Consider the following 12,247-nt stretch of genomic DNA (forward strand, 5'->3'; position numbering starts at 1 on the left):
CACACACACACACACACACACACACACACACACACACACACACACACACACACACACACACACACACACACGGTGGAGCAGACTGAGGATCTCTTCGGCTGTATTCACACAAAATCTAGCCTTGTACACACGTGTGGGCATGTTTATTTGCACTTTAGAATGAAAAAAACTGCCTTGAAATCTCAGAAAACGCTTCAATACTTTATCTGTGTCTTGGTGATCAGTTTGACATGATTCTGAGGATGAGTGCTGCATACAAATTCATCTCTATTTTTCAGGTTTCTTTCAAGTTGTTTCTTTTCTAAATAGTTAAAACATAAAAAAAAAACTGTTGTGGCCTCTCTAACTGTCCTTGGATTGCTTGTAAACATCAAACTCTTCTATATGTACTTGGTCACAATGTAAACTGTTGATTTGTCCCTTCATCACAAATCAGTGAACATTTATTGTCCTTGGTGGATAAAATCATTTAAAATTGTCAGTGCTGGTGACAGAGAAAGATAACCTTGAGAAATAAAGGCTTACTTTATATGTGTATACATTGACACATTAAAAGCTTGCACTCAAATCTAAGATAAAAACAAGTGTTTCACCCTTAAAAGAAAAGGTTCAGGCACTGTGTCAGCCTCAGCGGCTTGTAAATATCACAGGCAGCTGTTTGCAAGGTGAGCTTGCTCACAGGTCAATGAGTTGCACACCACAGACTGTTTTTTCAACCTTACACAAAGCTCAAAAGTCCCCTGTACACACTCTAAAGCTTTCTCATGTGAACCTTTCCACACTCAGTTAAGCACTTTGTTACGTGCCTGATTTAACAATGTTGCCAGGTTTATCTGTTTGCACATTGCCAGCAGTTTCTGAGTGATTCCACCAATGATAATGATTAAGTAGCCATTTTTTTTTTCTTCCTGAATGCCAGCCGCTGGCTCCCAGGGATCTGCCAGGTGAGTTTGGGAAGCTGCGGCAGGTCAATCGGTGGTTCTCTACACCAAAACAACCCCCTCCATTGTAACCGTTAGTCTCTTCCCATGCCTGGCTGTGTTAATCATTACTCCACATAGCCAGAGTCAGATAGAAAAAGGCTGCATTGAGAAGGAAGGAATGAGGAAAATATTTGAGAGTTTTTTTTTTTTTTCTATCAACAAACATTGTGCTCTTTGTGGTATCATTGGGAATAATGTGTCTTTCTGGGCACACTGTGGTTTTGTGGTGATGTGAATTACTTTGTTGCTTTGAGTCTGTGAGAACCGTCTGTGATGTTCATCTCCGACGTCACTTGAAGGGTGAAGAATGTGGATCGATGTTAAAACTCTGCGACACAGGCAGGTGCAGCATGAACACTGCTGAAAGGAATTTCTTTCTGTGCTGTCTGGAAATCGTACAGGGATCTGTTGAACTCTACAATGACCTTAGGTACTGATTTGATGTCAACAACTGAGGCTCTGCCAACAAACAACAGACTCTTTATTACCTTGTATGACAGGGCAGTGTCTGTGGCCAAGCCTGAAGACTACTGCTTGTTGATTAAGGTTGTTATGACTGGTGATTCAGGGCTGCTGTCATACTGTCTGTTTACTTAAAAGGCAGACATAACAATAGCTGTGCCGTAACATTGACCTAGCAAAGCCAAATCATGCACACTGTAGAGGACATGAACACTTGGGCTGCCCAGCTGTGGCTGTCTTTGGCCACAGCTGCCATTTGGAAGCTGTACTGACTCTGATTTAAGTGAGGAACTCCTTTATTTTATGTTATATGGGTCCAGCTTGAACCATCTGTTGAGACTGCCTTTATTTCCTCAACTTTGTATGTGTAGAAATAGTTGTAAAATTTCCAAATTAACCATATGTTGTGTTTTAAATACTTCTTAAAAACATTTTCTTCTGACCCTTAAATTTAAAACTTTTCAGATGAAGATTACAAAATATGAGCACCAAATTATGAACTATTTCATGTTTCATATCTAATGTGGGCTATGTGTGAACAAATAAATATTCATTTTGTATGTCAAAAAGTCTTACACCGAAGTAATGCATGCTGCTTTTCATTTTTATGAGCAGTTTTTGTGCTATTCAGAGGGCCAAGGTCTCTAGGACCCCAAACTGCTCATCATGGCTCGATTATGCTTAAACGGAAATACTGTAAATTAAAAATCGGTTAAAAGGAGCTTTCAATTTCACGAATTGAATTGAAAGGGCAGAATCTGATTTTTTAAGTGTATTTCACTTGATCCCTGCCTAATTGCGACATCAGAGGATAAAAACACTTCAGAGACAGCGCAGCATAGCTTATCGGCCATTATGTCACACGTGTTACCATGGAGACAATCTTTTTAAAGAAGAATTTCAAAAAATGTAAATGACAGTTGTCAGGGTACAAAGCCAATTATCTGTTGATCTTTGCAAATCAAAACTTGATAGTCTAACAATGGCATAATTGTCAGTGCAAAATAAAGAAAACGTAAATGACCTTAAAATCGAAGGTCATACCGAACCGTGGAAATCGTGACAACCATAATAGATATGGTGAAATTATACAGCAAAAAAATTCCCCAAAGTACCCAGTCTTGTATTGCCTCATGTCTCCCTTTCCTCTTTCATCAGTGACAGTCAAAAGTGACAAAATACAACAAAGCTTCTGTGACCTTTGCTGACGTTTTTGACAGCATCATGGACTCTTTTTGTCTCCTTCCGCCGCCTTTCTATACATCTGCTTTTTGTGGTCCCACACTGAAGGCGTCTCAGGCACAGGATGAAAAAATTCAAATGCCTTCATTAAAACCATCAGAGAGGCAGAAACGCAGTCAAAGGAGGGAGTTCTCTGCACTGTGCCCCAATCCTCTTCTGTTCGTTACTCCATCCACCCTGGAAGCACGTGAATCAGTGTGTGTGTGCGTGTGTGTGTGGACGGATGGGTACATGTAAGGCCCAGGCTCTTCAAAGGACCCCCCCTGCATGTCAGCGGGGCTGGCAAGTGTCGGGGTCCTCATCAAAGGGCTGTCCTCACTCTGCCTGCCTGGAAGCTCTTCTCTGACAAGAGGCCTGGGTCATCAAAGGGGGGCGGCTCAGAGGGGATGACGGCGGGTGATAGCAGCCGAGACGAGGGCTGGGGACACCCGCCTGGAAGAGGGGGGACTGGTGACAGACAGACAGACAGGCGTGAGGGCGGGCCAGGGGTTGGGGTTCAGTTCGCTGACCTTTTAAGTGCCGGCGACACGAGCTGTTTCCCTGACAAGCTCTTCCTTTGCTCTGTCAAATGAGCAACGCTCATGGCGCCTGATCTTACAAGATCTGCTGCCTGCTCACTCAGATAGTATGAACTTTCTGACATGGAGGCGACGACGGCTTCGTCTTGTGTTTTCACGCAAGTCAGTCTTTGTGCGGACTGAGAAAATGAGTCACTACAGTCAGTAAAACACTGGCTGATTGCCAGGCTGATTACACGCTTTAACAATTTGATTCATTCACAATATGACGCTACAAAGTTCAAATGTTTATTTCACTCTGTGCAATATAACAGGTGATTTATTTAATCGGTCAACTCTTATCTCGACACATGCGCATGGAAAATTTAGATAACGCTTACAGTTGTTAATTTACTGTTTAAAGCTATGTTGAGTCAGTAGGAAACAAACTTCTTGTTGTGTTGTTATTCTTGAGTGTCACTTCCCTATTTTCGTCTGTGATGACAATATAAAACTGTTTGCTGTTTCATTACTAACATCACAAATTTTGATATAAGATCACCTGGTATTTTTTATTGATAAGGGCGTCTAAGTGCTGTAATGTTGTAAAAAGTGATCACTCTCTGGAAATCAAAATAGCAACATGGAAAGTCAGGATATCGTGGTCTAGTAGTTTTAAAGCTTATTGCAATTCTACAACAAAGAATACATAACTTTTTTTTTATATATTGATGTGAGTAACTGAGAAACATCATGACTTACTTTTGGAGCCACTTTAGTACATATTCTTATTCAGTAAATATGTTGTTATTACATGTGATTAATGTTCTCATATCATATCATATTTAAGTTTGTACAATAGTTATTTACATTTTGAAGACTGTATTCTGCTAAGTTTATGTCAGACAAAATCCACATGAGCAAAAAATTTTAGACAAGGTGGTGGTGATTAGAGGTCAGTGAATGTAAAAAAAAAAGATGTACGACTTATGGATATATGCACCAGAGTGAACAGAACAGCAAGTCGATAACAAATCGAACTGAGATGTAAGTTTGGATCCTCCGCTGTGATGCTGTAATTAATATTCAATGAATCCTCATTCAAGTTTACCTGCCTTGTTGCAGTGAGGATACACTGGATTTTCACAAGAGGGTATTTAATTAAGTGGAACGCTAACAAGTCATAACAAGTTACTCTACTGAATAAGTATGAACTTGGAACTTGGCGTATGGTAAAATAGCCACTACAATCACCATACATTACACATACTTAGCACACTATGTGCAACTCACTATAGGACAGAAATGTTATAAATAGGCCAGATTGTAATTTTTCTTATCTTAATGAATAGCTCCATAGTTCCCTCTAACTAACTAGCTAAACCCACATAAAGTTGTGAAGTGCAGCATATTTATTTAAATTCTATAAATGAGCATCTTTTTTAAAAAGCTTTTTTAAAGCCTTACTTCATTAAGTACATTGCAATTTTCATGCCGCTCTGATGTAATAGAACCTGAACTGCCTTGAAAAGATAGAAATATGAAAATCTATACATGGCAAAGTTCAAACTCCTCATTTCTTCAGTTTTCATGTGTTTCACTGGGAGAAATTCAATTTGCTAAATAGAAAACTTCAGAAAGATAATTCTGTAAGTGAATTACTTTGAAGGTGAAGGAGATATGTCTCCTTATTATCAAATAACATTGGATTTTCATTCTGATTTTAATTTCTAGAAACTTAGCGTTCAAGGTTATCATATCAGTAGGTTATAGGAGTCAGTACACTACTTACACAAAAGGACCTTAGCAGCTGAACACTTTTCATAGCCTTGTATTGTTAGTTTTTGTATTTTCACTATAAATGTGCAAATGAACCAAATGCGCTGCCGATGAACATTAATATATCTTTTTATCAAACTGGAGGACAAGTTTTTGTGTGGACCTCAGAAAGGCTAGTGACCCCTCTGCGGAAGCTATTGGGGATCTAAGTAAAGAATAAATAGGCCTTAAACTTACTTAACCTATTGAATGTCATTGTGAGGACATTGTGTAAAAGGTTGTCTGTCCATGACCTAATGGGAAAATGACACATAATCGTTTTATTGGTTAAAAAATTTAGCGTTTAGAGTCTAAATGCACCAGTTTAGTTACACAGTATGAATTCACAGCAGAATTTTCAGCTACATAAGTGCGGGAGTTTTCTACTTTTGTTTCCACTGTACATATTTGGACAATCCCAAGCCTCCACCTGTCCTTGGATGGAGCAAAACTCATTATAAGGATTTAGCTTCTAAAGGTTCGAGCTGATGCAGAAAATACACTCCCCAGAAATCCCTTCAAACTGGGCCTCAAAATCCACATTTAAGGCTACTTTTCAAGGTGTGATCTATTTAATATTTTAATATCATCACCAGTGTTTGGTTAAAAAAAAAAAAAAGAAAATGAGAGAAATTCCAAGCAGGAACTTCTACTTGCAGCAGCCGGCAATGAAAAATACATATCCTCCAAGAAACCAATTTAACACCTTTATGATCGTTCAGGCGAGTGGGATCAATGCCAGGATCAATCGCTTAGCCCATAGCTTTTGTTCAAAACCACTGCCTGAGATTAATGGGATTTTCCAGAGAGAGAGGTAGAAAAAGACGGAGAGCGTGGGTGAGAGGGGGAATGAAAGTGCCAGACAGGGAATGAGAGAATGAGAAAAGACTTGGGGGAAATTGAGAAAATAAAACATAGTGATTAAGAGCAGATATTCCCTCCATTTCTGGGCAAATGTAAATTAATTGGAAATGGAGCATTCAGAGGCTCGCTGACAAAAGTAATGTTTATTCATAGCCCCCTGCTAAGAGTGGAGCAATTATCATGGTGTGTTGAGTCAAAACAGGCCAATATAGTAGAATCTTTTCCCCCCTTTCTTGTGGCCGGGTTTTGGTCTAGTGCCACGAGCATTGTTAAGCTTCGTACGGTACGGCGGGCTTTAACGAGAGTACACAGCTGGATCTGATTTTAATAAGTAGTTCCATTTTTGATGTGGCCTAATGAACAGATTAATGGAATCTCCTTCTGTGGAGCCTTAATGAATGGAGAGAATCATGCTATTTTTTTTAACACAGGGGGGAGAACACACACACACACACACCAAACACCAAACACACACACAGACCGTGAGTTTATCTGCCTCAAACGACTTGTACATAAACAATAGCTGTGCTTCTATCTCTCCGTCTCTCTATGCTGGACAGGAATCAATGCTGTCTCGGACTACTACAGGTGAGGTTTGAAGCTGACATCAATGCTCGTGCGTCTCTAGCAGCCGTCTTTTGGTGCAGTCCTGTCTTGGCATCTGTTCGCCTTGAGCCAAACAGGCCGTGTATTCACCTGGGAACAGGCATTAATTCACCTAGAACAGCGCCTGTTGTTCTCAGAGTGGTGCGAACACTTAATTATGTCGTGCTTGAATGTACTGTAGCTCATTTCCAGTTTAGTTTGGTGATTTAATTGAAAAGAGCCTCAGTGAGGGGTTCCAACGCCAACAATATTATTTTTGTTCAACTAATTTGTCATAAATGTATCACAAATGATTGAGTGCTTGATAGTTTTTCCTTTAGAGGCACATGAATCCTCCTGATCTGAGATAAAAATCTTAATCTCAGTCTGTTTGATTCTTTATTATCCTTCCTATTGTCTTAACTAATACAAACTTACAATGTGGGCAAAAGAAACAGTTCACCCCAAAGTCAAAAATACATATTTTCCCTCTTACCTGTAGTGCTATTTATCCATCTAGATTGTTTTGGTGCGCGTTGAAGAGTTTTGGAAATTATGGGCATAGAGATGTTTGCCTTCTCTTGAATAGATTGGAACTATATGGCACTTGAGTTGTAAATGATGTTATATGTTGTTTATCAAAAAAAAAAAAAAAAAGAAATTACATTATCAACAGAAATTGTAAGTGGGCAACATTATAATGGCATTTATTTCTTGGATAAAAAAAAATCTAACTTAAACATTTCCTACATTTTTTACATTATAACACTATGACTTTCTGTGTGTCTGATGGAGCTGACAAACTTCAAGTCCTTGGCCACAAAAAATGCTATTTAATAGAAAAATTACATCACTAGGGGGTTGGCCCGTTACAAGGTTTGGGTTTTTAGCCATGAGTTTGATTTATAAAATATATTTTTCCAGCATAATTGAAGAGTGAAATTCTAAAACCCCCCAAAACACAGTCCAAAATAATCTAGATGAATGATGAGCACTACAGTCCAGGGGAAACATGTATTTTTGATTTTGGGGGTAAACTGTGCCTTTAAATGAAGCAGTAAATACCTCTTAAATCCCGCTGCAAATCATTTGTGGCAGCAGTAACTTTCAAACGCCACAAATAGAGTTACATCCATCAGAAAAAACAACTGCGTGAGTGACAAAATCCCCAGGATGTTCCAGCTATGTGACCTGGTGGGGGGGGGGGGGGGGGGGAGTCCATGTTTCAAACTGTGTCCTGCTTTTCTCTGCACACTGCAGAAGTTTGTGTGAGCCTCGACACCGCGGCCGGCTGGCTGATAAGAATGCTGGGAAAATACACAGGTGGCAGGTGGCGCTGCTAGACGAAGGGGCCTGAAGAGAGGAATGATAATACTGGAGATAATATACTGAGCAACCAGCTTCAGCAAAACTGAGTTTGTCAGCCAGCAGACAAGGTTGAGATTAAAACTACCAGGATGGCTGCTGGTTACCTGCGTAACAGTGTAGATGACTTTTAGGGTGCAGTTTTTCCAATGTTACTGGTAGCAAACTCAGACTGTCATTCCCTATTACTGTCCAGCTAAAGAAGCATAAAATGGCTCAGACTGTGACCATTTTCCAAAAAACTGAAAAGGTAGCACATCTCAAGTTTGCTTACGCATTTCAGCACAAAACACTGTGAATCTCTTTGTTGAAGCGCAACCTCCTTTTTCCTTTCCTTTCCTTTCCTTTTTCCTTTTTCAGTGGCTTATCACAGTCTCAGGAGTTTCCATGTAACAGTCACAAAATGTAATCTATTAGACTCCTGTACATAGACACAAATTTAACTTTTTTTGTGACACTCAGTATGACTTTCAAACAAATATATTATCCACTGTGGGTTTCAGGTAGACACTAAAACTACTAGTTTAGGTTTAGTAAAAGATAATGGTGTGTGTTGAAATAACTATTTTCCTAAAATGCTCAACACTGACTGTTGGTCTCACACAGGAACCAAAACCCTGTGTCATGTTTTTGACCAACCCATCCACCAAGTCCTCTTCGCTATGCGGACTTTCTTGCTCTTCATAGTATGTTATTATTTACTTTGAAAGTTACATTGACTGTCATGTGCAAACATCTATAGACTACATTTTGTTGGATGAACTGCTTTGATACTGGGCTGAATGGCAAAAACTGGACTTTTCACTCTCCTACAATTGTGATTTCATTCTAAATTTGGTTTCAAGTGTCATTTCCGTGGCAAATGAAAGAAAGCCATTAAAACTTTACTTATTGTGCTTATAGATAATGCTTGGACAGTAAATATAAATCCTTCCCTGGGTCAGTTGAGGTAAAACTTGCACAAAAACCTGAGGGTACAGTAGGTAATAGTACAAAATAGTGGGTGTCTTTTTTCGTGAGTGTGAAAGGATGAAATACAGCCCCTTGGAACAACTCTTTCCACTTTTCTTATGATGTGTTTTACTGACTTTCATGAGATGGCCGTTCACCAAATACACATTCTTTTATATTCTGCAGTATTTCAAACACTGTCATAAGATTAGACTGACTGCGGGAAAGAAACTAAGCCCCATTAATTTAATTTTCTATAGTCAGAGTGGTCAGTTTAACCTTGTATGATCCAGATTGATCATGAGCCAACACGGATCCCGAAACAAATGTTAGAAATAATACATCAGGCATTCAGAGATACATTAATGCATATCTCTCTAAAAGACAATAAGCTAACAGACTTAACATCAGCTTGATACTGCTCACTTTGATTTGCCCTGTGAATGTATGCTATGTATCCATGTGTGTGACACAATATGTACTGTACATCACTGCGTGCGTGCCCATCAACATTTCATGTCACTGGCACCTGTTTGTTGGTTGCATGTATCTCTAATCCAACATATCAGGTAGTGGAGAATGCCTGTGGGTTTATCTCCACAGAAACCTTAGACTGTTTTCATGTCCCTAAACAGTCATAGAGATGCCACAGACCATCTGTGAGCTCACAAAATATCACCATTGTCTCATGAATGCATTGTGTTTGTGTGCAGAGAGGCTGTTTTACAAACTTCAGGAATATATTTTTTAATAATTTTATTTTTCTAAAAATATAGCTTGTTTTGCTCTTTGCAATTATGTGTGTTCTTCTGAAGGAAACACCTACATACATACTTTCTATTCATTTGGCAATGCAGCATAGTACTGCTGGAGTTTCAACAAATTCAGGATATTCTGGAGAATGTTAAACATAAAAGTAAGTTATTGAAGAGAATATAAGGCAATAGAGAGCATACAATCCTTCCTTCCACAGAAGATACTTTAATGTACAGTTGCTTTTAGGACACAAAAGACACCACACTGAGGTTAGAATGATGTGGCAAATGGGTGTTTGAAGGAACACTGTGTTTTTGTAAAGACACAAACAGGTTCAGGGTCTACTGTCATTCCTCTGGGAAGTCATACAAGCTCAGTATAGAAAATTGAAACGATGCAGAGCGCAAGAAATGCTGGAGAAGTAAACAAGTGGATCAAGTGTGAACCAAACCAAAGACTCGGTCTATGATGATGACAGCAGGTCACACGACTTCTGAAGTGTTTTTTGTGAACTTTATAAAGAAATTGTACTACATTCTTGGAACTAAAGGGCTGAAGTGTTACTCAGAACAATTTTCTTCTGAAGAACCTGTCTTTATAGAGAGGGTTTGTTATGGGATCTCTTGGGTTCCACTGAGAACCATTTTCATCCAAAGAAGCCTATTGAAAAGAAAGAGTTCTTCAAGGACTGTTAAAATCCTCTTTCATCAAAGGTTATTTGTACCATGAAATAAAAAGATTTGTGGTAGAACACCCAGGGTGGATTCTTGTTAGCACCCTTAGAAGGTGGAAAGATTCTGGATAGAACCCTCAGAGATGGTTCTGAGTGGAGCCATTGCACCATAAAAGGGTTTTCATTTCGAACCTCTCTCAAGGTGCTTTACCACCAAATTAGTTCTGGATCTTGAACCAGCTCTGTTCAAGATCCTTGGAACCTCGGGTTTATCTAGCAAACCAGTTTTGAGTGGAACCATTGCAATTAATGATGTCATTAACCGAGGGCGTTGACCTGAAGACTATAACACACCCACTTTGGTTCCCGAAAAACATACTTTTTCTTTAGTTCCAACCAATTTTTCTGGTTCCATGTTCTAGGTGGAACCTTTCACAGATGGTTCTAGGCATAACCATTTATGTTAGATTCTAGGTAAAACTCTCTGAAAGGGTTCCAAGTCTAAGCTTCATAAAGCCAAAAAGAGTTCTCCTGTGGGGACAAGACAAAGAACGCTTTATGTTTCCATTTTATTTATTTATAAGACTGTAAGTGAAACTGAGGTCCTGTGTCCCCACACACTGATTTAGCCCTTTTGGTATTAGAGAATGGCCCAAATAATGATAGTGTTTCTTGCAATAACAAGGAATAACTCCATTAGCATTATGTGACACATTGGTCGCACTCGTTAGAAATTACTTTTCTGACAATAAACTCAAATGTAGTTAAGAAAGGTGGTTGCTGCTGTTTCAAACTATTAAGGTGGTGACTGTCCATAACTTCTTCTCTGAAAAGCATTAGGTGTGAGTCTGTGTGTGCCAATGAATATGAACTCACTGTGTGTTGGGGAGCAGAAACCACTTTGAGAGAGTAAATGAATGCTGTATTGTGTGTGTGTGTGTCAGAAAGAATGCTAGTGCTTGTCTAAGTGTGTGTCCACGTGTGCCCACGTCTGATCGATACAGCCGCGGCACTGAGATTGATCGGTTCCCACGGTGACTGCATTACCAGACTCTGGAGGCTGACCTCTGACCCTGAGAACACTCTGCTTTCGATTGGCTGTGCTCTCTCCTACTCCCCATCTTCACATCTTCTCACCCGTCTACACATCCTGACATTCTTCCTCTTGTCTCTGGCTCATGGTAGAAAGGGAAAACAAAAACGCAGCCAATGATTGGACATGCCCTCTGTCTCTCGTAGCACCCCCTACCCGTCCTTTGATCCTGTACAGCATCCTCTTGTCCCAGGCCTCGTCAAGACAAAAGGAAATAAGACATGAGCTTAATAAGGACTTCCTGCTCAGGCTGGACCTCGTCTCAGCACAGATACAGGAAATGCAGTAGCTTTGTAGCCAGTGTAGCAATGTGTGTGCTTAATAAATATGTAAATAGGTAATAAATAAATAAATAAGATGCAAAAGAATCTTGGATGTATCACGGCATGTAAGGTTAAGTTGTTAGCTTAAGCCAGCTAAGCACATACACACATCTGTGAGAATCTACAAGAAGCGTGGCACTACATTCATGAGGCAGGAAAAACAAAGTATCTCAGTGGGTCTCTCTGTTGCAGCGGGAAGAACGTCTTGTTTTCTCAAGGTCGCTGACGATGGCAACAAACCCTCCTCTCTGTCTGATATTAGCACTGGGATTTGAGGATGAACTAAGCACGCCCCAAACTTTCTTATTCTGTTTTTACTTGATGCATAAGCATATGAAAGATAGAAAAATCAATAAGGCAAGAGAGCTGGCCAGTGAGGGGCCAGACATGAATTTCAATAGATGTGTGTTGTTTTCATGCATGCAATGTTTATTGTTGTCTGCTACGGCCAGTCTGTTTACTGGTTATGTACAAAATCAGGTAATGTCCAGCATTCTATTATAATCATATATAAAGTGAGAAGGTTTATCTCAATATTCTAGATGGCAGAGTGTCTAAAAGAAGGTGAGTTGGGCTCAGTTTTATTCAGAAATCATGGGTGAGGCACGACACAGGGTTTCTCTACATTTCAATAA

The 12,247-nt window shown here is 39.6% G+C and overlaps 1 protein-coding gene across 1 annotated transcript in view; it reads right to left on the bottom strand.

Annotated features, from left to right (window-relative positions):
* The window catches only part of nr5a2 (nuclear receptor subfamily 5, group A, member 2), a 91,378-nt gene that overhangs the window by 38,504 nt on the left and 40,627 nt on the right, over positions 1-12,247 (bottom strand). The window lies entirely within an intron of this gene.

The sequence above is a fragment of the Lutjanus erythropterus genome, chromosome 7, assembly GCF_056507025.1.
Source record: "Lutjanus erythropterus isolate fLutEry1 chromosome 7, fLutEry1.hap2, whole genome shotgun sequence".
In the NCBI taxonomy this organism is placed as follows: Eukaryota; Metazoa; Chordata; class Actinopteri; order Lutjaniformes; family Lutjanidae; genus Lutjanus; species Lutjanus erythropterus.